The sequence below is a fragment of the Triturus cristatus genome, chromosome 2_1, assembly GCF_964204655.1.
Source record: "Triturus cristatus chromosome 2_1, aTriCri1.1, whole genome shotgun sequence".
NCBI lineage: Eukaryota > Metazoa > Chordata > Amphibia > Caudata > Salamandridae > Triturus > Triturus cristatus.
The window spans coordinates 939,596,791-939,622,147 of record NC_140581.1 but is presented as its reverse complement, the minus strand read 5'-3'; the positions used below and the strand labels follow the sequence as shown (position 1 = coordinate 939,622,147).

At 46.6% G+C, this 25,357-nt stretch overlaps 1 protein-coding gene across 1 annotated transcript in view; it reads right to left on the bottom strand.

The window, feature by feature from the left end:
* KDM4C (lysine demethylase 4C) overlaps positions 1–25,357 on the bottom strand; it is a 1,697,337-nt gene that overhangs the window by 1,199,998 nt on the left and 471,982 nt on the right. The gene's annotated exons all lie outside the window — the stretch shown is intronic.

Sequence of the window (25,357 nt, the reverse complement as noted above, 5' to 3'; positions counted from 1 at the left end):
CTGCTTTTCGCTCAGGGTAGTCTTGGGCCACGGAAAACTCAACATCACACATTTCGTAACAGCGTAAATCACTAAAGAATATAGTGCTTTATAGATGGACGCTAAAACAAAGAGTAGCAATAGACGCTAAAACATAGAAGAGTTGCATAAGGGGGAAATGCATTTGAAAGACAGTATAAGACTTTGGGGAGTTTGGTTAGGAGCATAACTAACCTTAAACTACGGGATAATAGAGTCTCCACTATTGTGCCCTAGTTCATCTTGGCAAGGGATAAGAGGAGTATTGTGACAGGTAAGTATAGCACAGCAAATGTTGCCACCCTCTGTCAAAGCCTGGGCAGCAGAGCTACTCCTCAGTTGGCAGGTTACGCGGTCTTGATGAAATCTCAGGTTATTATGAGAGCACACATTTTATGTAAAAAGTGACATGACTGCAAGAGGCAGAACAGAGCAATACACAATGATCTAGCTTAAGAGTTTCCCTAAATGCAGGCTTTAAGTGGGCCGGGTCTCACATTTTTAGCATAGGTGTTTTTTAGCCACACCCTGAAGTACATTGCCACGCCCCTGTGAGACACCCTCCAGTTTTTTCATCCCACTTAAAGCCCTGCCTAAATGTCATGTCAAGCTCCGTAGCAAACGGTTAAGGTTGAACGCTGATGGTAAGTGGACTGTGACATCTGTCCTTAGTCACTCGTATCACCAAAATACATTTCCAGGTGTAGCGAATACTGTAATGTCGAAATTCCCTATTGCCACAAATTGAAATTATCCTACTCTATAAAATAATAAACGTTCACAACTTGGGTGCAGGGGTTCAGTAAGTTTAGGACAGAATACATTGCAACACAGTGGGTTTACATAGTCCGTAGCCATTCCGCACAGGCATTTACCATTTTTCAATAGAAGATGAAGTATGCAAAAGTTATTGATCCTGCGAGAAGCAAGGAAAAGCAGATGTGTCGTCCTGTTCGACTCTGAATGTTTTTTTTTCAATCCACAGCCGTTTCCTTGAATATTTCAAAAGAGTGTGCATATTGCAAAGATACCCCGTTCTGCTGAACGCACAGAACTGCGTCTGGTATCTTGTTGCAGAAAAAGTAATGAAATTATACTCCGAGGAAGACATTTTAGAATTCTCTTAAAACCATCAATAGCAAAATAAATAGGTTTGACACCTGCGCTTCAGCGAAGACAAAAAAAAGTGTAAAAAAAATCCTGCTGCAGTTCAAAACAATTGAAAAAAATCATTTGTGTATATAAAGCATGGTTGGGGAGTAAATGTACAATTAGAGAGTACATTTCAGATGTAAAATACTCCCTCTCGTATTCCAAAGACGGTGGAAAGATACACTCACACAGCCAACAGAACAAGCATTGGCATAGCCAATAGATCTCGCTTTTGGGACCTTATAAGTATTTAATTATGCAGCACAATATCCTTGGTGCAACAACATCAACTGTTGCATAGGTAAACACGTATAAGGTCCCAAAGGCGAGATCTATTGGCTATGCCAATGCTTGTTGTTCAAGTTGGCAGGTCTGGTACCAGAGAGTTGGCCCAGAGAACAAGTAAAACGCAGTTGCTGATCTTCACCCTGCTTACCCGGTTTTTAAGTCTCAGGAGAAGGAGGTCAAGCAGGAGTCAAACGGGAGGGGAAAAGTACCCTTTATCAGACCGCTGGCATTTTATAGGATGAAAGTAGTGAGGTTATCAGCATTTGAAGGAGTTTTCAAAAATGGCGTTGAAAACTGGGTCTGAAAATGGTATTTGATATTGTTTTTGCATTTTAGTATTATTTTTCATGTTGGATTTGTTAGTGAAAAAGGAGTTACAGTGTTTACTTTGCATACAGAAAATGGTGCAGTTCAGTTGTGTAACTACGTGTATACCGGACCTTGATTGTAGGGAAATATAATTGGCAAGACTTTCAGAACATGAAGCCATCTTTGATTCATTTGTTTCTTTGTCTATTTGGTCCGTTGAAAAAAATACTTTTCACTTTGAAAATGGCATTGTGTTATTTTGTATTGGCCTATTAAATCCACTGTGAGGTAGTTTGATTCGTTTTCATTGAGAGTACGGACAATCCTTGCTGAAAGATCTGTGTGTTAATAATTTGGATTTCCTTCCTGCAGTTTCTGAAAGATTCGTGAGATATGAACATTTTAAAAATGTCCCAAATGCGGTGGGTACACAAGATGGTCATGGAGGAATGGAGGGAAGTGGCGATGGCATTTTATATAAAAAAGTACACATTGCAACAGAAGTCCCTGAAACAGAACAGAACTACATTGTGTGAATGTAGTCTGCTTATTAAACAGCAGAATGGTGCCACTCAAGGTGAAGTCAGCTGAAGTGGATTGTCCGTTACTCCATGCTATAGTGGGCAGAAGAATGTGAATGACACAATAGACCCATTAAGAGGGCTGGCACATAGCCTATGTAAATACATTAGACACATGCACACACAAACTAAAATCAAAAGGTGTTGAGAAATGTCAGAGCTAAATTACAAACTAAAGCAAACAAACATGCTCTTTTCTCAATAAAGCAGCTCAGCAGGGCAAGGGCGCCGGGCCAGGGTTCATTTCATCGGTCTCCTATGTAATGGACAGGAGTCGCGCAGAGGTCGTTTTTGGTCACCTAGTAGGCACAGTGGCTGCTTGTGGTGAACTGAAATCCGTACCTGCACACAGAGGATGAGGGGCTGCTAATGCAGCAAAAGCACCCCGGCTTGACAGCCAGCATGGAGGCCGGCATCTTGGAATGTACTAAGTGCCCACGTGGCAACGGAGGTGCAGGCTACTTTTACGAAATTCACGTGGGAACTTTAAAGACACGTATAAAGTAGCTCCACGGCTTGCGTTTGGAACAGTATAGAGGGCGTAGTTATGAAATACAACAAGTACGTTATATAGGATATTTACATAGTTACACGTTACAAATACAATCAGGATAGTTAAAAAAGTCAAATCAAAAAATTAGGTTAGTACAGGTATATTTTCACCTTCATTTCTGCAGACATACATTTAAAAATTAAGGTAGATTATGTGTGCTGGCGTGAGGTCTCACACTGACAATCCCTCATCAGGATCGCGATCACTGTGAAAGCGAAAGCGCTCGATGATGCACACTAGGGATGAACGCGCAGCAGCGGGGGGGAGGGGTATGGTGCTGAAGCCTGGCGCAGGATGGCTGGGCGAGAAGGGAGGGGGGAATGCGGGGAGCAGCTGTGCGCGTGCACGCCATCGTGCCCTGTAGCTTGTTGCCAGCACAAAAAGGTGGGTAGCACTTTCTAAACCCACCTACTAAATGTCTTGCCAGAGCAGCGCATTCACTGGGTAAGGCCAGACCTAAAAAGAACAAAAATACTTCTGTGGGATTGTGCATTATGTGATTGACTATGCCCAAAGGACTGAGCCAAAGCCCCAGAGAGAATATATATAATATAATATGTACTCCATGAATGGTGCTTACACAATTACATAAAAGACCAAAAAAATCAGGCCTATATTTGGTTACAGATAAGCAAATGTACACCCATACCTATTTCTACAACATGTACAAACAATGTAGGCTCTACTTCTTCTCCAACTGCGTAAACCTTTTAATTCTATTTTCCAGGAACATTGGCCCCAAAAGTCCGATTACATTTATAAATACTCCCCACTGACATTTCTCACAATAATTTTGCATTATCATAACTGCTGTCCAGGGTGAACCTCCTCCCCCAAGTTGTTAATTATTGCCATTAGCTAGCATGCACCCAATCTAACCCCTTTCTTACAGAAACATGGCCTAATGTCAAGTCAAATCAAAGACTCAAAGGGAAACAAAGGTTGTCTTAGAAAATCGGGTAACATCGGCCCTACATTGCAACAAGCAAACAATGATCTTAGTCCTCTGCTAAAGTGTTGAGGAGTGGGTTCCTACCATAAGCAAGTTTTGAAATAATTGGGCTCAGAACGTCATAGCACCTATGAGCATTACTCCTCTGCTCCACCAACCTACATTAGCCACATGAACTCTCCTGTCAGATCTGTGCCCTAGTTCATTCTTGCAGGCAAATTCAAGCCACGTCATCAAAAATGCATCCCCCTGCACTGCACTTGGTGACTCATAAATGTGTTGATGTGAGAAAGTCAGAGTATAGCACAGGAATGAATTCGGAGGTGGCAGAAGAGGGCCTATGGAAATCAGCAGGCTAAATGAGCAGGCTAACTGCAGATTCTGCAACGTTTGAATATGTCTCAGGTGTTTGAGATACTGATGAAAAAGTTTCCAGATCTAGTCAGTGTGCCCTTAGGTGGCACCATGTGGGACTGTACTGACGACGTCCCACTCTGGAAATAACGTTCAGAGCCTATATACAGTCAGTTGCTATTGAGGCTGTACGCACACCCACACGCAGAATCCCAACAGCAAATTGGATGTGACCAGTGTGCAGCTTCTTAGACTTGGGATCTTACTGATGGACAGAGTCCATTACACAGAACAGGGAGGGTCAGTGAGGAATCTGCAGACAGGGTTTCTACCAGAAAGAATGTTACCAAAGGTAAGTAATGTGCTTGTGATAGAGACTTTTTAACCACAGATTCCTATCCTTTTGAACATATACGAAAGTAGTACCTATTTGGAGGCAGGTCTGTGAATGGACTCAAAAGTCCTCCAGGACTGAGCAGGCAAAATGCCGCTCTCGGCGAACATGACACTTCAGTGCTTAAAGAACGTATGACGTAACGCACATAGTCGCCTGACAGATGCCCAGGACGGGAACTCCAATGGCAAACGCCCTGGTAGCAGGTTTGGCGGAATGATCTTGCAGCACTACCAGAGGCTGCTTTTTGGCCATTGCATAGCAGATCCTGAAGCAAAGAACAATCTAGCAAGAGATGGTCTTTTCCTGCACAGCAATGCCTTTTTTCTCCCTGACAAACCCCATAAAGTGCTGATCATCCAGCTGGTTTTCTCTGGTACGTGCTATGTAAAAACTCAGTGCTCTTTTGGGGTCAAAGCTACGGAGTCTCTCTTCTTTCTTAGAGGGCTGAGGCGGAGTAGAGAATGCCGGCAGGGTGATGGTTTGACAGACGTAGAAAGGCATCACAACTTTCGGCATGAAGGATGCTGGGATCGGCAGACCTAGTCTCTCTAGAAAGAAGGTAGCATACGGCTGGTTACTACAGAGTCTGAAGTTCACTCACTCGCCAATGTTACAGCAATGAGTAACATCGTTTTGAGGACAACAAGTTGTAAGTGACAGCGGTAAAGCAGTTCAAAGTGAGTACACCGCAAATAAGTGAGGACTAACTTAAGGTCTCTCTGTGACATGACAAAAGCAGATGGAGAAACCATATTTTGTAGGCATTTGAAAAAAAAAAAAGCATCACAATAGTCTATTTAAATAATGAAGGCTGATCTGGCAACCGCAAAAAGGCCTAAAGAGTAGAAAGCTAGTCTTTAATTGTGCCCATAGCAAGGCCTTTCCGGGCGAGGGACAGTAAAACAATACAACGGCACATAACTTTGCCCGGACTGGGTCTACCTGCAGTGTGCTGCACCAAACCATAAACGTGTCTCAACAGCAGGCATATGCAGTTTTTGTCAAGGGACGCCTTGCTGCCAAGATGATATCAAACATCTATGGAGGAAGGTTGAAGGTGTTACTCTGTCACCACTCAATCTCCAAGCTTGAAGGTGGCAATTGTGAAGACCCAGGTGCAGGACCCTGCGCCGATGCTTTGATAGCAGAGTCTCCAGGAGGGGAAGCCTGATTGAAGGATAGATGCTCATGCACAAGATCTGGATACCATACTCTCCATGCCAAATCCTAGCCACTAAGAGGACTTGGGCACGGTCGGTCCTGATCTCCTTTATTACTCAGGGCAAAAGAGGTATAGTCGGAAAGGCATACATCAGTCCCGAGTCCTATCATTGGAGGAGTGTGTCTCCTAGTTAGGGACACCTTGGAAACTCCAGTGCACTGAACTGCTGACACTGCGTGTTCTCAGCGGTGGAGAATATATTGTCCCATGGTTCTTCCAATTTGAAGAAGAGACCATGCGTCACCTCTAGGCGCAATTGCCATTCTTGATCTGCTAGGTATCAGCGGCTAAGCTCATCCACCCTGGTATTCAAGAATCCTGCGAGGCAGTTCACCACTTGGAAAATTCCTCGATGGTCCAGCCATTTCCAGGGGCTCAGTACCTCCTGGCACATGGTTTGCGACTCCACCCTGCCCTGTTTACTGCAGTAACACATGGCTGTGATGTTTATATGCACGACGTAGCACAACTGGAGAGGAGGAGGTAAGCCAGGGCACACCCTCCGCAGTTACTAATCAGATATCACAACATGGTGCAATGGCAAACAGTATAGAACCAATTTGGTCTATATGGAAGGTATTCCGAGTTGGGTACCAAAGAATTTCCTAAAGAGATGCCAGTTATATGGGAAGAGGAGGCCTCACCCACTCTATGTGACATGCTTTATCAATGGCAACCTCATCCCACCCAGGTAAGATAATATCACCAGGGAGGACTCAACCTCAATGCCTCACTGGTGTCAGAATTTCACCTCAGACAATAAACATGCTTGTTTTTTAACATAGGTCATCAGATGCCCTCACACTGAAACCTTAAGTAATCTTCAACTGGTGTGGACTGTGAAATTCTACCTGGGCAGACAGTTTGGGAAGCTCAGACCATCCTACACCCACAGTTGAGCGCCTCTCGTAATAATGTAGACAGAACAACCATTGGTAGATTTTTTTCAGGTAGGTCACTGCTGTCCAGTTTACTTCATTTCTGTTCCCGACAGGTTCTGCAATGACCTCGCTTGTGCTAAAGCATCTTAAGTCACCTTTTAAATCACGTGTCCACCCAGAACTGACCCAAGTGTAATGTACTCCCTGGAATCTCTTTGAATCCTTTGATTCTTGGTTTAGTTTATGCTACTATATAGCACATCATTGCAACCCTCCTTAATTTTGTCTTGAAGAGGCTTATTAAGTGAATGTGAAGGGCTCAAATGCGTTGACAAAAAATTGATGTAATTTAAAGAAAGACAATGGTAGAATAATCTATGTGTGGCTAGCAATCCCAATTCGCTGCCAAGTAACACTCAAATTATTGTATAGTCAGTCATTTTTATTTTCAAATAGCAAAGTGATTTTATTACATACACACTACTAAATACTATGCAATATATACATCAGGTAGATTGAAATACCATTGGTGACACTCCTATCACATTACACGCTAATGGGTTCTGAACCCCATAATCACAATACCTCCCCCCATACCAGAAGGTACACCAAAATATAAGGGGGTGTCATTTTTAAATTAGGGAAGCCAAGCCCTCTTTGGGAAAGTGGGTCCTGAACCCTATAATCAGACTACACCCCACCTACACCAGACGGTACATTAAAATATAGAAGGTAGGATTTTAAATAAGGCAAGCCTACTGGTTCTGTGAGTGTGTCACCACATTAATAACATATTATGAGGGATATTCAACAAATAGAAGGCACGCCTACTGCCTATCTCAGGGTCACCATATTAACAGAATCCGTGTTGTCAGGTTTAAACTTAGAGCATCATTAAAATCAGTGAAAACAACACAGCCACTCCTTAAAATTATTTATAGTAGTAAACATTCATTATTCAATATTCGGGTTGTCAATAAAGCATTTACTTTCAAAAACACATCTGCGTCTGAGTCTTTCTTCACTTGCTATAGGTCACATAATGTACCCATACAGCCAACCACTAGGGTCATCGCACTCCAGAGCCCAAGAGAGAAAGCTCCAGCTCTGGCAATGCTTAAGATTTTTTTTTTTTTAAAACCTCTCTCAGGGTCAGGTATGCTTCTCCCTGGGAGCAAAAGGGTGCTGCTATATAACACAATATTACAGGTGCGGGGCTGCTGTACATCATGGAGCCTACTATAACACTTGAAAGTAATGGTGGTGATGGTCCCTGCACATGTTGGGGCACCCCAGAGCCAGAAGAAAACTGGCAAGAAAGCCAAGAAAGGCATTATGGAATGCTCCAGGCCCCAGTTACGGCATAACTAATGAGCGGGTTACAATCTTTGTTTTCGTGCACAGCCTAATGCCACACATTTCTTTTGTTTTAATTTATTCCTTTTGGGTGCCCTGGTATACAGACACTAATTTCTACGAATGTAAATATACATTTTTGATGTAGTACTAATACACACAGGAATGCTTGAGGCGTGTGGCATAGTCGCCTTGGTTGGAACCTAAAATAATTGGACTGGGGAATCGGGTCAAATGCCAAAAATAAAAGATCATCAAAATTAGTCAACCAAAACGCATCAGTTTTTCAAAAACTTGTTACTCAACATTTATTTCAGCAATTATTACACAAATATATAAGCTTAATAAATGTAAGCTTTTAAAAAATATATATATATTTTCTTTAAAGGAGAGTGCATAGCAGTGCAGGTATCCAGGAAACAAAAGACAAGAAGCAATAATTGGCACTACGAGAGCCTATGTAATAAACTACCCTCCTTGGCATTTTTTCGAAACAAGCTTAGAATTGTCCAGTAGATCTTCTAAAAGAGTTTCTAAAATCCCACCAAGATGTCCAGTAAAAAAGAAACACTGTCCCAAGTGACCATGACAACAAAAAGTATAAGAAAGTTGAGAAGAACCTTTAAGGTACCTTTTGTAATGTACATTTCTGCAGGGAATCCCAGTCTCAAAAGGAGGGACTTGTCATTTTAGGCAAACAAGCTAAGTATTAGATCTGAAAGTCGCCTGCTGCTAAGTTCTGCTTATTCAGAAAATTAGATACTTCCTAAAAAAAAAGCAACAATGTGTGTAGATAAAGGACTAAAGGCTTGGAAATAGTTGATACAAGCATTTGCAATACAATCTGTTTCGCATTTGCCAAAGTTCGAGCTTTTGGCATTGTTAATGCCAACGTTTTTTACTTTTGTGTTTTGTGTTTGCAAGCATTTAACAATCCTTCGCTGGCAAAAGCTGTGGTGAGAAAAAAATAACGCTGAAAAAACAGGACACATGTGCTTTCAGTGACTAACGTAAACACTGGGATCTCTGAACCTGAGAGAACACGTACTGACTGGTGGACAGTGGGAAGGCGAACAAAAACCTTGCCATAAAGCTAGTATAACAATTGCGCATGACATATCGGTATGGCTGGGCTTGTATTGCCCGTGAGGGTCAGGCAAAACGTCAGTTGTTTCATATTACCTTCTCTGAACAAAAAAAAAAAAAAAACCTGTGACGCGTGGACTGCCCCTAACATGGCTGCCGCTATGCCTGTGACTGTGTGCCCTGCGCTTTCTGCTCGCCCCCGGACTACATGCTGCCAGTGCTCCCTTCAGTTGCTGAGTTCAGTGTCGAGCATCCTCTCTAGTTCACTCATTCCGCCCCTGCGCAGAAAAAAAGCAGCAGATACAACGTTGCACCCACGCTACTGCGCCTTCTGGGGGGACATGCAGTTATAGAACCGAAATAGCGCATTTCTTTTACCAACACGTGCTTAGAGTTAGAGAAAAAATTTAAAGCAGAAGAAATCTTGAAAACACAGATGACAACATATTACAACAAGCTATATATCGATAGAAGTAATAGGAATCAATCGAGTGTCCTACAAACGTTTGTCGTGGACAGTGCTTTTATTTTATAAGATGAAATGCTGAACAGTCCTATTGTCGCATCGGATTACACGGTGTTTGCTGGCCAAGCTGCTGGCTCTCCCCCATAGCGCCCTATGCATGCCCTCTGATTCCCAGGTGGGAGTGAGCTCTAGAGGCAAACAAAAAAGAAAATAGTGCCACAAACGAACATACATTAAAAAAAGGAAGAACACATCTGGACTCTTTGGACCCTCTGCTGGGAGGGTCCAAAACGGCAAAAGGTGGGCCGAATTAACTATATTCACCAATCAGAAGCAGCTATTTAAAGGGCATTAACAGGAGCCAATAGAAAACGTGGGAGGTGCTTCAAGCCCGTGTTCTAGATACAGCATGGCTCAAAGAGACCTCGGCGAGACCTAAAAAAACATGCAACTAATTTACCACAGTCAAAATATAAGCCAAAATACTTTCATGTCTAGAACTTTCTCATTTCTCCTGAATTCATAGGGAATTGAGTGAATCCCTTGCATTTGGAGAAAATAAATTGAGCCGCCCAGAGCTGACTAATTCTAAAGACTATTCTATAAGTAGCAGAGAAATTTTGACGTTAGCTCCTAGGAAAAGTAGAGGTATTTCTTATTTTTACTGATTCCGCTCTCTAGATTAAAAAATATATATTTTTATTAGGTTTTATCAAAACAGAGAAGTACAGCAGTAGTCGCCCCAAGAATGGAGGGGTCGCAAGGTGATTAATTACATTTTAATACATTGCAATGAATAGCAATCACTGGTGTACAAGAATATATTTTGAGAATCGAGAAATGATGTAACATCTTACAAAAAGGTATAGATAGGTACTCTAGGATTAGTGGAACTATCTGTCCAATGGGGGCGGAATTCCTAAACAAGGGGAAGAGGGGAAGTGATTCGGAGGTGGTGGCAGGCCGGTCGGCAGGCCTCCTCTTTCTAGATGAGGCTCACTTTGTTCAGTGACTTATAATGTATGCAACAATGATTTGGCATGAGGCAGTAAAAGCAACTGCAATAGGTTAGGTTACCACTCCTCGTGGAACAAAAAGAAGATGCACCTAAAAAATTACTGAGTTAATTTTGCTGTGAATGGTTGTTAACAGAAGTAAAATTACAAATAAATTATAATACTCACCTACATGTCGTAGGAGAAAGAAGAAAAAGTTAGCCCACAATATTTATCACCTTTAAAACTGACCCATTGACGCAATGTATTTAAAAAACATTCTGGGCAAAATGGCTAAAGTGAAACTGGACAAAATGAGTAATATGGTTAGGATAAGGAATCTTGGGTGGTAAAACAGATGTCATGTGGGTGCTCTTGCTGCCGTATGGGATGATTTGCTCTTTTAAGTCATCACCTCTGTCGCTCATAAAAGCTTCCCATACCACCCATCTCCAAGGCATTTTGTCCAGGTGACCTTTTTCCTTCTTCATGATCATTTTTTTTTGCCGCAGGAAAGACACCTTCATATTCCACGGTGCAGAAAAAACATTTTAAAGGCATACCCGCACAAAGTTTGTTTTGAAGCCTCACTGAGGGATCTGGTTTCAGCCACCCCTATTCTAAATCTGGAAAGTTTCGTTGTAACATTTTCAGACTATAACCAATAGATGACAGAATGTGAACTTAAAATAGGTTCACACTGGAAACATTTAAACAACCCATGTAACTGTCACAATGCAATGGGTGTTGAACAGCACTTATCAATATAAAAGATAAAATAAGCACCATTCAAAAAGAAGCACAATCTGAGTCAAAGTTATAATCTTTCACCAATTACAGGTAAGATTTTATACTCCGAAAATAACAGGCAACTAGCTAACAGACTAGTGCAGTAGCCAATATGAAATTAAAACTACAATGGAGTTGGTGAGTGTGATGAGTATGATCAATCTAGATACTATTAAGACGAAGTGCGTTCTTAATTAGATTACACTACTAAAATGTACGTGTCCTCCATTATTTCTTAAACTAAATGGTACAGCACAGAGGTGTCATTTAAACCTGAAATATAGCTCAAAGTTCGGAAATCGAGTCAAATAACACAAGTCTTCAAGGTTGATACCGGATATTTCCCATTGATCCTTAATGTTGCTCACAGTTCTTTCAAACAAAAATTCAAAACACTGCCTAAACATTCAGGCAAACAAAAGAACGAGTTAAAAAAAACTGCATTAACAGCTCACTTGTGATGTTATTACATTTATGTCTACATAAAAATGAAAAAGGAAACTGCACAAATGAGAAAGCAGCTGAAGGGCAAAATCAAACAGCTGGCTTTATTAGATGCAAGCTTAATGTCTTTCAGATAACAAATATTTGTAGGTGCCACAGTCAATCAAGATTTCAATGGGAACGAAAGATGAAGGCATTCAAGCATAAAAGGCAAGTGTGATAATTATAATGGGCAGACAAGATAATGGAAAATATCTGTGCCTTTCAGTAACATCATGTATCAACTGCTGACTTGACCTAGACAACCTGGGATGATTTGTGACGTTTACTGCGGTCAACAAAATGAAAGCATTGAACATTATTTTACCATTTTAATTCAAAAGAATTCAATTAGTTCAGCTAGTAAAATGGTCAGAGAGACAGACCAATGTTTCTGCATCATGAATGGAAGTCTGCAAAGAAGCAGAAGTTGTCCGTGGACTGACATACATAGCAAATGTCTTGTCATTCAACTTGCCATCTGTATTTTAAAGACTTTATTATCCAACAAGGAATATTTACATTGCACAACAACAGAATTTTTCAGTTTACATTTTAAAGTTGTTACTCACTCAACTACGTCTCCAACCCTTTCTGGCAAGCTGCACAGCATCACCAAAAACAAGCACTGACAAAGCATTCAGATCAAGCTTTCACAATGTGATTGCTGATCTCTTAGCTTTGCCTAAGTTTATTTTTCACAAATCTTTCGCTCAGGAAATCTATTAACAGGATTTAAAAAGAATAAGGAAGTGTCAGAATATAAAGGGAACCAAACGCCAAGGCCTAATTTACTTTTCACCAGATTATGCCATTTGGTCCTATGCAGTAGCCTAGGAAGCCGACTGATGGGCTTCTGGGAAAAATGTTATCCTAAATACATCTGTCTCAGTCACTAGCTAAAAGAGTGCTATAGCTGGGGCTTCCTCCAGTGCCATAAAAGCCTTTCCATGCCACAGCATGTGCTTTCATACGCTATGTGGAATGCAGGAGAGAAAACAAAAATAACCCTTAAAGTCTGTTTATCTGCCACCTCGAAAACAAATCCCTGTTGCGCTACTTTTATAGAGAAGGTGGGAGGAGCAAGTAGCAACACAGCGCCGGAGTATGGGTCTGATAACTGATGGGAGTGTAGCATCACATGAGGCAAAAAAAACTCAAAAACACATGCACTCCCAGACTGATAAATGAAAAAGAAACAAACACTGGCACACCCATCTCCTATGTGAGATCTAATGTTTTGTTAATGTTTTTTTTTAGTTATTTTGATGGTGTGGTGTGGTATGGTATGGTATGGTATGGTATGGTATGGCGTGTGATTGTATATTATTGTACGTATCGTTTGTCACTGTGTAGTATGGTACGGTGTATCATTGTATATATGGTATGTCATTGTATTATAGACAATGGTTTGGCCTGTCGTGGTATGGTGTGATATTGTGTGTCATTGTATATAGTACGGTATAGTATGGAATGGTCTGAGAAAATTAAACCAGCTGCATTGTTCACGCTATTAACGGAAATGTATTTGCACATTTTGCACACACATTTGCACCAACCGACAGAAGAAAAATCTTTAATTTTGGGCCGGTGGTCAGGTGAAAATGTCTTCCACTGGTCGGTCAGTGCACATACCAATGAAAAATCGCAGTGCATGCTCAAACTTCAAATAAGAAGAAAAAAAATAAAGATCGAACGAAATTCAAATTCAGATTTGTCAAGTGGACCAAATAGTTTGCAATATGAAGAGCAAATAAATCTCTATAACATAAATCAAGGTTCCTGCAGATCAGTGGGAGTTAGGAGAGATTAAGGACCTTATTAAGAGTACAGCGATCCTCAGGACTGCCGTACTGGTGGTGGCGGTCAGACCACCGCCACACTGCGGGTCCGCCGTCAGTATTCTGAGTGTGGCAGTTGGATCGCCACGAGACCACGAGCTCTGCCGGAACCAAGAATCCATCTAGGCAGGCGGTCTGCAACCAGCCAGAATATGCTGGCGGTGCTGCTGACGGCACCGTCAAGCATATTACGAGTTGCCTTTTCACTGCCCTTTTCATGTCGTTGAGCCTGGCTTGAAAAGGGGAGCGGAGAGGCAACTAAGGGGTTCCCAACAGGGCCCCCTGTAATTGCTCCCCTGTTCCTGCACTGTGTTGCATGCATGCCACACCATGCAGAACATGCTGCAGGCGCTGTCACGGGGGCGGGCTGCATGTTAGGTTCTCCTATGAGCCTAACAGCCCACTGCTGTGAGATTGCAACAGCACTGGCCGCATGCCATGGATTACACTCATAATCCGGCAGGAGTGCACACTACAGGCTTGGTGGTCCTGTTGATGGGGCGGTGGTGGGTCGACAGGATGTGGAGAAGTGTAAATTCTATGTTAGCATAAGCGGCAGCCATTTTGACTGTCACGTCCATTTCATTTCGGTCGTGTTCTTCTTGCTCTCTGCGCCTTTTCACCCAGCCTGTGTCCTCAACTTTAGCTGACCTCTCTGACATGGTCAATCTGATGTACGTGCTGGGGGGGTTGCAGCTGCCTGTCTTAGATGCTATCAAATGATTGCTTATTGCCACCATAAACATTCCTTACTCCCCTTCCTCATCTCCTGACCACCTGGTCAGCCATCTGCTCTTGTTTGCCTATAGTTATTTCCGTGTTTAAACCTGTTACCTCCAGTTTTCCTTCCCATGGGATTACATTGCAGCAAAACTGTATATAAGGGTGATGGTTTTTGTATTCAATGTACTTCCTCCCACAACACTTCAGAGTGTTGTTCAGACGAAGTTTCACTCATGAATGTTTAATAAACTTGGTTTGTTTTACTTCAACTCCAGTGCTGATCTCTCTTTGTTAGTCTTCGGACCCATGGACGAGATGGTGACCCTGCACCAGTGAGCCCTCATGGGATACATTCCCACAAGGAGGACCGCCAAACTCTTAATAAGGCCCTAAATGTGTGTGTTAGTACACACACACACACACACACACACACACAAACACACACATAATTTGTGTGTTCTACATTATTGCCTTTTGTTATGACGATAACTGCTCTGGTTTTCTCTGGAAATCAAGGCATGGTTTTCATGTACTACAGATTTATGCCAAATCCTACGTATAATGAACATATTGTGACTAACGTATAATTATGCTCCATTAATGCCATTTCGAAGACGACAACCTGGTGGTCAGCCTGTTTGTCTTTTGATCTGAATCAGTAAGGAACTGCAGATATGTATACTCTAAATTGCGATTACCTTCTAAACTCCTGCAAGTAGCCGCTGCAGAGTTTCAGTTTTACAGCTTATTGCTGAAGCCATAAAGAACGAGTTACTTACCTTCGGAAAGCCTTATCTGGTATAGACTATCTTGCCACAGATTCCTTACCTTAGAATGATCTCCAGTCATGAAACTGGATGGGGTAAATTTTCCGTACGCTGTACCCTAGCGCAGTGCTAGGTGGCATCGCTTTGCTTCACGTGGCATCGTCCATGCCGGAAGTGATGTGCAAATTTCCTACATAGATGCCCCGCCCTAGCAAGCTAAAGTCGGTTTCTGTGCGCTACCTTAGACGCCAGGAAGGCGGAGCTACAAAGAACACTTACCAGTGGTCTGTGGAACTAGGAGCCTGAGAAGGGAGCGGCCCTGTACCTATAGATCATGTCACGGAACAGTGAGGATGGGTGGGTTGGTCATGAATGTGCGGCTAGATAATGTCTCTACTAGATAAGGCGTTACCGAAGATAAATAACTTTTTCATCTGATAGAGACTTCTAGCCACAGATTCCTTACCTTAGAATAAATACCCAAGCAATAACTCTCTGGAGGTGGGTCTGCAAACTTGATTTAGACTTGGAAGTCCTGCAGGACCGAATGGGCAAAGTGCCGGTCCTGACTGCCAAGGGAGCAGTGCTTGGCGAACGTGTGCAGTGAGACACGTTGCTGCCTGCAAGATATCTAGGATTGGTATACCGCGTGCTAGTCGCAGCCTTTGTTCTGGTGGAATGACCATGCACATCCTCTGGGGGTTTCTTTTTGGCCAATGCATGAAAGATCTTAATGCACAGCTCGATCCATCTGGAGATGGTTCGTTTCTGCACAACCTTCCCTTTTTTGGCTCTGACATCTACCACGAAGAGTTGATCGTCCATCTGGAATGGTTTTGTGCAGTCAAGGTAGAACAATAAAGCTCTTTTTGGTTCCAGATGGTGCAGCCTCTCCTCCTCCTTAGAAGGGTGAAGCGGAGCATTAAAAGTAGGCAAGGTGATGGATTGGCCTACGGACAACGAGGAGACTTCCTTTCTTTAAGAAGGATGATGGAGTCCAAAGGGCCAGTTTATCTGAGCATATGGAGGCTGCAGTTCACTGACCCTCCAGGCAGATGTAATTGCCACCAGAAAGCTGTCTTGATGGTAAGTAGCCTAAAAGGGCAGGTATGAAGTGGCTCAAAGGGACCACATATTAGAAAAGTAAGAACCAAGTATAGGTCCCATTAAGGCATAATGAAGAGAGCCTGGGAAAATAAGTGTTGCAAGCCTTTACGGAAGCTATTTACAATAGGGGACTTAAAGAGGGAAGGCTGATCTGGCAGCCGCAGGAAAGCAGAGATGGTGGATAAATAACCCTTTAACGTACCCAATGCAAAGACCTGCTGGACCAGGGTAAGGATAAACAAATGAACTTGGAAAAGGGGTGCAGATAAAGGGTGAACCTGTTTGGCTGTATACCATGTCACAAACTTGCTCCAACCAGTAGTGTATACCTTTGGTGGAAGGACATCAAGCTGCAAAGATAACATTAGAGACTTCGAGGGAGAAGGTTGAAAGCTGTCAAATGTCTCTGCTCAATCTCCACACATGGAGACAAAAAAAATCACAGGTTCGGGTGAAGACCCCCTCCTCTGCTGCTTTGTCAGAAGATCCTCCTGAAGGAGCAGCCTGATCGGAGGCCCGATGGCCATGCTCAACAGCTCAGGATACCAGACCTTTCGAGCCTTGTCTAGAGCCACATGGATGACTTGGGTCTGGTCGTTCCTGATCTTCTTGAGAACTCAAGATAGAAGTGGTATGGGCAGAAAGGCGTACAGGAGGCCTGAGCTCCACTCAAGACGAAATGCATCTTCGAGCTAGAGCTGCCTTGGAAACTTCAGCACGCAGAACTGCTAATATTGCCCATTCTCAGCGGTGGCGAACAAATCCAACCATGGACTCTCCTCACCTCTGGATGGAGATGTAATTTGTGATCCGATAGGAATCTGAGTTTGTCTGCTCTGACATTCAAAAATCCCACCCGACGTTAACTACCAGGAGAATGCCCTGGCTTTCCAGCCATGTCCACAGATGTAGAGCCTCTTGACAAGTGGTCAATGACCCCACCCGCCCCGTTTGTTGCAGTACCACATGTGGTGGTGGTCTCTGTAAACACCTGCACTAGCCTTCCCATGATGACGGGTAGAAAGGCTTTCAATGCCAATCGGATCGCTCGAACTCCAATAGATTGATGTGGAGCCCGTGTTTCGTAGGAGTCCGGAGGCCTCTGAAATCCAGTTCTCCCAGATGGCCGCTCCAGCCCAGCAGTGACACATCAGTCAATACTGATTTGGTTGAAGGGCGAGGGGTCTGTTACTGACTTAATTGCAGTTCGATAATACCACTGCAGTGCCCTCTGACATGTGGACTGTGTCAGAGAGATTCCCCTGAAGCTGTGTCCACGGGAACTTCATGGCCCACGGCAGAGCTACATATGGTAGTGGGTATATGTTAAAAGCAGGATGCAGGAGGCCATGGAGAACAGCGCCACGAGGGTCTAACCGAAATCCAGGATAGAGGCTGAAACATTGGTATCATAGCCTGAACATACTGAACTCAGCACTTGGGAGGATAAGCCCAAACTGCACAGTTTCCAGAACAACTCAGATGAAAGGGAATATCTGGGAAGGAGTCAGATGTGACTTTGGCATGTTTCTAGTGAACCCCAACAAGTGTAGGATGTCCGCTGTAGACTGAAGGTGGGAGACAACCGTCTGAGGCGAGCCCGCCTTCAACAGCCAGTCATCGAGATATTGGAAGACTGGAACTCCTGAACTCTGCAGATGAGCAGCAGCCACTGCCATCACCCTCCCAAAGGGGAGCATGGTGAACTGAAAGTGCTCGTAGCCTACCGTGAACCGCAGGTTATGTCTCTGGGCAAGCAGGACGGAGATGTGGCATATGCGTCCTGTAAATCTAATGCTACCATTGTCTCCTAGGTCCAAGGCAGACAGAACTTGAGTGAGCGTGAGCATTTTGACTTTCTCCTTTTACAGGAAGAAAGTGCGTTGGTGCAGGTCTAGGACAGGACGCAGGTTTAGGGCCTCCATCCGTCTTGGGTATAGAAAGTAGCGAGAATAGCAACCACAATCTACTTCTGATGCCAGCACCCTATCAATGTCTCTGTGGGCCAAGAGAGACGCCACTATCTGGCGGAGTAAGGAGATACGGTCCTCCATCAGCCAGTCTCAAGTGAGTAGCATGGATGGAGGGGTAGTTACGAAGGGTAGTAGCCTCTTCGGACAATCTGGAGAACCCAACAGTCGAATGTTTTCGACCTCCAGTGGTGCAGGTGATGATATCCTGCCTCCCACTGGGTGCCCACAATGGTTGGAGGGAAAACTAAAGATGCTTGGAGGCTGCGGCTGCCAGCGGGATTGGTAGACTGGCCTGAGCTCTGGCTACTTGACCCAGAAGGTCTATGGGTATTGTAACCTCAGCCAAGCAGAGACTGGGAAGCTTGTGTGCCTTGGTAGCTGATCAGGTAGAGATGTGGCTGAAAGCCCTTTAAGTGGCCATGAAAGGAGCGAAAGGCAGAATGGGGTTGGTGAGGGGCATGAAACGGCCCAAGGACCTGGACGCAGGTCTGCTGTCCTGTAAGTGCCATAGCACTGAGTCTGCCTGGTTTCCGAAGAGATGGGAGCCATCAAAGGACACATCCATGAGCAAGCCTGGACATCCCCCGAAAAGCCAGTGGTTCTCAACCAAGCGTGGCGCCTACAGGCCACTGACGATGAAACTGCTTTACCTAGTGAGTCGGTCACACCCAGCCGACAGTTTATGGCGAACTTAGCCGCATCCCTCCCATCAGCAATAGTTTGGGAGAATATGCTCGGGCATCCTTCGAAACCATCGGCAGCTCCTCAGCAACTGAGTCCCAGAAAGAATCTTGGCCCAAAAGGCATGCGATGTTAACCGGCCACAATGCTAGTCTGGCGGAAGAAAATATCTCCTTACCCAAATTATCCAGCCTCTTGGATTCCATGTCTAGTGGAGTGGTAGGAAATGTGCCATGGTTTTCTCTGGAAGTGGAGACATGGCCCACCAAGCTCTCTGGGGTGGGGTGTTGGGTTAAGAACCTGGGGTCTCCAGGGATGGGGCAATGGTGGCAGGCAATTGTGCTATTCACATGAGCCCCTATGTAGGGCTTGGACCAGGCCCCCGAGTAGGAATTCCTGGAGGGTTTCATTAAATGGGAGAAGCAGTTTGGAAGGGGCTAGTCCCACCTGAAGTACTTCCGTCAAGACATTCGTCTTGACAGACACGGAGGGCAGTTAAAGGTCCAGGGCCTCAGCCACGCTCTTCACCGACATAGCAATTGAAGCGCCCTCCTTGGTTGGAAAGGCCAAGCCAGTATCTGGGGAGGCATCCAGTTCACTGGCATCCACCAAATCCTCACACCAGGTGTCCTAATATCTAGGAGCAGGTATTTTTCAGGGTCCGGTGGCTCCTCCCATTTAACCACAAGTCCTACCCCCTAGGAATAGGGCATATACTCCAGCCTGGATGGAATGGCTCCAGTCAGCGATGGACAACGCCCTCCCGTTTCCGCATTAGAGTCGGGATGACAATGGGGGCACGGTCGCCGGTGATGTCGGCAGTGTGGCGGGCGCCAGGGAAGGTCAAGGTGGGTTGACCGCGCCGGTCCGGATCAGGCCATGGATCCTAGGGACTAGACTGGCGCCGGGGCAAACTCAACCAATAAGTTACTTACCTTCGGTAATGATGTATCTGGAAGAGACAGTCTAGCCACAGAGTCCTTAAATTGTGAATTCTCCCCAGGTGTCAGACTGGATCTGGAAAGTTTTTCTTAGCAGTACCTCTGAGCGCCGGGGGTGGCGCCGCATGGCTCCGTACAACATCTGCTCCGGATAGGACATCAGTGAAGCCATATAAGTCCCCTCCGGCATGCTGACGTCAGATTCTTCTGTGAAACTTTCCACGCGGAACGCGGACACACATAGAAACTGGCTGTGGAAACAGTGTGCTAAAAAAGAGGAAAAAATCTTTACAAGAAGAAACATAAAAAAGGTGAAAAAAGGGTATGATAATACTAGAGAAGACCGTTGAGGAAAAGGCCAAAAGTCAATAAAGCACAAGTCATGAAGAGCACTGTGCAGAGGCGGATAACACAGTACACAAGAAAAACACCTCCTACTCCCTTAACCATATACCAGGAGGAAAGGGTGGAGGAAAACTCCATATAAGGTCAATGAGACCAGACCAGCAGTTCCGGAGAACCCCGCCACACAGAAGCAGAATAAAGAACAAGTAACAAGCATTTGCAATGCAATAGGTCTCGCATTTATAGAGTTTGAGCTATTGGCATTGTAAAATTATAATGCCTTTTATTTATGTTTTGGTTTTAAAACAAATAAAAGGCATTGTCATTTACAATGTCAGTAGCATAAACTCGCATAAAAGCAGTGTGTGGAGTGCAGCAGTGTGCGGCGTGCAGCATTGTGCGGCATGCAGCAGTGTGAGGCATGCAGCACTGTGTGGCGTGCAGCAGCGTGCAGCAGTGTGCGGCGTGCAGCAGTGTGCGGCGTGCAGCAGTGTCGTGCGGCGTGCAGCAGTGAGTAATGCAGCAGTGTGCAGCAGTGTGCGGCGTGCAGCAGTGTGCGGCATGCAGCAGTGTGTGCCGTGCAGCAGTGTGTGCCGTGCAGCAGTGTGTGCCGTGCAGCAGTGTGTGGCGTGCAGCAGTGTGTGGCGTGCAGCAGTGTGCGGCGTACAGCAGTGTGCGGCGTGCAGCAGTGTGCGGCGTGCAGCAGTGTGCGGCGTGCAGCAGTGTGCGGCGTGCAGCAGTGTGCGGCGTGCAGCAGTGTGCGGCGTGCAGCAGTGCGTGGCGTGCAGCAGTGCGTGGCGTGCAGCAGTGCGTGGCGTGCAGCAGTGTTTCGTGTAGCAGTGTGAGGAATGCAGCACTGTATGGTGTGCAGCAGCGTGCAGCAGTGTGCTGCGTGCAGCAGTGTGCGCCGTGCAGCAGTGTGCGCCGTGCAGCAGTGTTTCGTGTAGCAGTGTGCGGCGTGCAGCAGTGTGCGGCGTGCAGCAGTGTGCGGCGTGCAGCAGTGTGCGGCGTGCAGCGGCATGCAACTGTGTGTGGCGTGCAGCAGTGTGTGGCGTGCAGCAGTGTGTGGCGTGCAGCAGTGTGTGGCGTGCAGCAGTGTGCGGCGTGCAGCAGTGTGCGGCGTGCAGCAGTGTGCGGCGTGCAGCAGTGTGAGGCGTGCAGCAGTGTGAGGCGTGCAGCAGTGTGAGGCGTGCAGCAGTGTGAGGCGTGCAGCAGTGTGAGGCGTGCAGCAGTGTGAGGCGTGCAGCAGTGTGAGGCGTGCAGCAGTGTGAGGCGTGCAGCAGTGTGAGGCGTGCAGCAGTGTGAGGCGTGCAGCAGTGTGAGGCGTGCAGCAGTGTGAGGCGTGCAGCAGTGTGAGGCGTGCAGCAGTGTGAGGCGTGCAGCAGTGTGAGGCGTGCAGCAGTGTGTAAAGCAGCAGTGTGTAAAGCAGCAGTGTGTAAAGCAGCAGTGTGTGGCGTGCGGTAGTGTGTGGCGTGCAGCAGTGTGCGGCATGCAGCAGCGTTTCGTGTAGCAGTGCGAGGCATGCAGCACTGTGGCATGCAGCACTGTGGCATGCAGCAGTGTGAGGCGTGCAGCAGTGTGAGGCGTGCAGCAGTGTGAGGCGTGCAGCAGTGTGAGGCGTGCAGCAGTGTGAGGCTTGCAGCAGTGTGCGGCTTGCAGCAGTGTGCGGCTTGCAGCAGTGTGCGGCTTGCAGCAGTGTGCGGCTTGCAGCAGTGTGCGGCGTGCAGCAGTGTGAGGCGTGCAGCAGTGTGAGGCGTGCAGCAGTGTGAGGCGTGCAGCAGTGTGAGGCGTGCAGCAGTGTGAGGCGTGCAGCAGTGTGAGGCGTGCAGCAGTGTGAGGCGTGCAGCAGTGTGAGGCGCGCAGCAGTGTGAGGCGCGCAGCAGTGTGAGGCGCGCAGCAGCGCGCGGCGTGCAGCAGCATGCGGCGTGCAGCAGCATGCGGCGTGCAGCAGTGTTTCATGTAGCAGTGTGAGGCATGCAGCACTGTGGCGTGCAGCGGTGTGCAGCAGTGTGCGGCGGGCAGCAGTGTGCGGCGGGCAGCAGGTTCGTGCAGCATGCAGCAGTGTGCAGCAGTGTGCGGTGTGCAGCAGTGTGTGCCGTCCAGCAGTGTGGCGTGCAGCAGTGTTCCGTGTAGCAGTGTGCGGCGTGCAGCGGTGTGCGGCGTGAAGCGGCGTGCAGCAGTGTGCGGCATGCAGCAGTGTGTGGCGTGCAGCAGTGTGAGGCGTGCAGCAGTGTGAGGCGTGCAGCAGTGTGAGGCGTGCAGCAGTGTGGGGCGTGCAGCAGTGTGGGGCGTGCAGCAGTTTGTAATGCAGCAGTGTGTAATGCAGCAGTGTGTAATGCAGCAGTGTGTAATGCAGCAGTGTGCGGCGCGTGCAGCAGTGTGCGGCGTGCAGCAGTGTGCGGCGTGCAGCAGTGTGCGGCGTGCAGCAGTGTGCGGCGTGCAGCAGTGTGCGGCGTGCAGCAGTGTGTGGCGTGCAGCAGTGTGCGGCGTGCAGCAGTGTGTGGCGTGCAGCAGTGTGTGGCGTGCAGCAGTGTGCGGCGTGCAGCAGTGTTTCGTGTAGCAGTATGAGGCATGCAGCACTGTGTGGCGTGCAGCGGCGTGCAGCAGTGTGCGGCGTGCAGCAGTGTGCTGCGTGCAGCATGCAGCAGTGAGTAATGCAGCAATGTGCAGCAGTGTGTGGCGTGCAGCAGTGTGCGGCGTGCAGCAGTGTGTGCCGTGCAGCAGCGTGTGGCGTGCAGCAGTGTTTCGTGTAGCAGTGTGCGGCGTGCAGCGGCATGCAGCAGTGTGTGGCGTGCAGCAGTGTGTGGCATGGGGCAGTGTGCGGCGTGCAACAGTGTGCGGCGTGCAGCAGTGCAGTGTGCGGCGTGCAGCAGTGTGCGGCGTGCAGCAGTGTTTCGTGTAGCAGTGTGCGGCGTGCAGCAGAGTGTAAAGCAGCAGTGTGTAATGCAGCAGTGTGCGCAGCAGTGTGCGGTGTGCGGCAGTGTGCGGCAGTGTGCGGCGTGCGGCAGTGTGCGGCGTGCGGCAGTGTGTGGCGTGGTTTGTAAACAACAAGGAAAGCGGACATCAAAGGAAGGGTGGGAGGGAACGAGCATATAGGGTGTGAGTTATAACGAAAGTTCTGGCGAAAGCCGTCTGCTGCTTTCAAGTCCGATGCCAGATGCCAGCTTCGCGCTTGAATGCCTCACATGCACTGGCCATAAACCGCCTTCCTAAGGTCTTGTGCCCCTTACTAAATCTCTCTGAATGCATGAGGCGGCGCACGCGCAGGAAGTAGCTGGTGGCAAATGGAATGCGCGTGGTTGTTCGCGTAACCGCTACCCGATCCGCCTGGGAAGCCTTTGGGAGCATTTTCAGAAGCCCCTACATAAGTCTCGCTGAGTGATCGCTTACGCGATAGCCAGGTGAGACCTAAAAAGGGGAGGACCACTCCCATGCCAAAGGTCAGTCAATCAGGAAGTAAGTGAACTGAAAACACCAAGACCAGACCTCAAGGTCTTTCGCAGAGTGGGGGGGGGATGTGTGGGGCGTTAGGGAATCTGCAGCTAGACTGTGTCTCTACCAGATACATTCTTACTGAATCTGATAGAAACATCTAGCTGCAGATTCCTTATCTTGTGAATTAGATGCAATAGTCTGTAGAAGGAGGGCCTGCGAACCCATCCCACAATCGGTCCAGGAGGACCGGCTGACCTAGATTATAGATCCGCCACACTTCATTGGGAGAAGATAAGGGAGAGTGAGACCGCTCTTTTAAAAAGGTGATACACCCACAACAAAAATGCAAGCAAGGAACACGCACCAAGAGTAATTGCCAACTAGACTGACACCGCTGAGCGTCCGCAGCAGTAGGGCGGTTAAATATCAGGGGTATGCTGTATATTTCTGAACATCAGGGGAATTGGAACCCCTGGTGTGGGGGTGCCTGTAACACCAGAGGCACAAAGCAGCACCATTGAATCCCAAAGCTTAGGGACAACAAGTCTCCCCAAAAATAGCCAATCCTACCATTAGCCAGGAGAGGTGGCATAGGGCAATACTGGTGTGAGCAACCAAATCCACAAGGTGGAAACAGCCAACAGGGAAAAACCAATCGATCGAAGGGGGACGTTTAGCCTGAGGAAATACAGAGACAACCTCCTCAAGAAAACACATCGCCATTGTAACAATCGAAGAGTACAAGGAAACAACTCCAATGGAGTGTAGATCAAAAACTGCATACCATTGCTACGTAATAGAACCTCAAGGGCAGATAAGAGGCTGCCAAAGGAACTGCAACCAAGAAACAAGGTTTCCAACGCAATGACAGGGTAACAAGTCCTGAGCCACAGTCAAGGAGTAGAAGAAAGGGCGATAAGCCCAAGTGGCCAATATCAGATAAGTATAAAGGAAATCGTGTGATAAGGGATTCCCACAACAGGCAAATCCAAAGAACCCCACCGGCCAGTAGGGTAAGATCCTATGCAGGGTCTCAAGACAGGTGGCTAGCCAGCAGCACCGGAAGACCAGGGCAGAAACACTGAGCTAGCGACTGATGCCACAAAACGCACATAACAGCGCTGCAATAACAAGGTGAAAAAGTGAGGTGGGGTGTCAAGCCAATGGTCTGGCTCTCCCCTGACTAGCCCTAAACCTATGCAAGGCCGCATCTGCTTGGGCTCCAAAAAGATGAACCCCATCAAATGGCATGTCAAGCAAGGCTTACTGGACAGCGTCTGAAATCCAGATGCCCGAAGCCAGGCGTGCCGGCGCAATACCACAGCAGGTGCCATGGCTCAATCAATGGAATCAGTGGAGTACATTCCACACCTGATGAGCAGTTTGACCGCCTGGCGACCATCTAAAATCAATTGGTTTAACTCGCCCTTGTTAGCCTCTGGGGAACAAAGGTAAGAGTTGTGCCAAGGAGTCCCACAAGATACAGAGAAAGCCTTCTCATCATGTCATGACAAACATTTTACATACCCTGAACCGCATCAGAGTTGCATTCAAATAAGGCCTCTGGTCTCTAATACTACTGGCAACGATGCGGGGGTGAAGAATTAAAGTCTGATTGAAAATTAAATGGTTGCACATGTGTGATCCCACAGCACAACATAG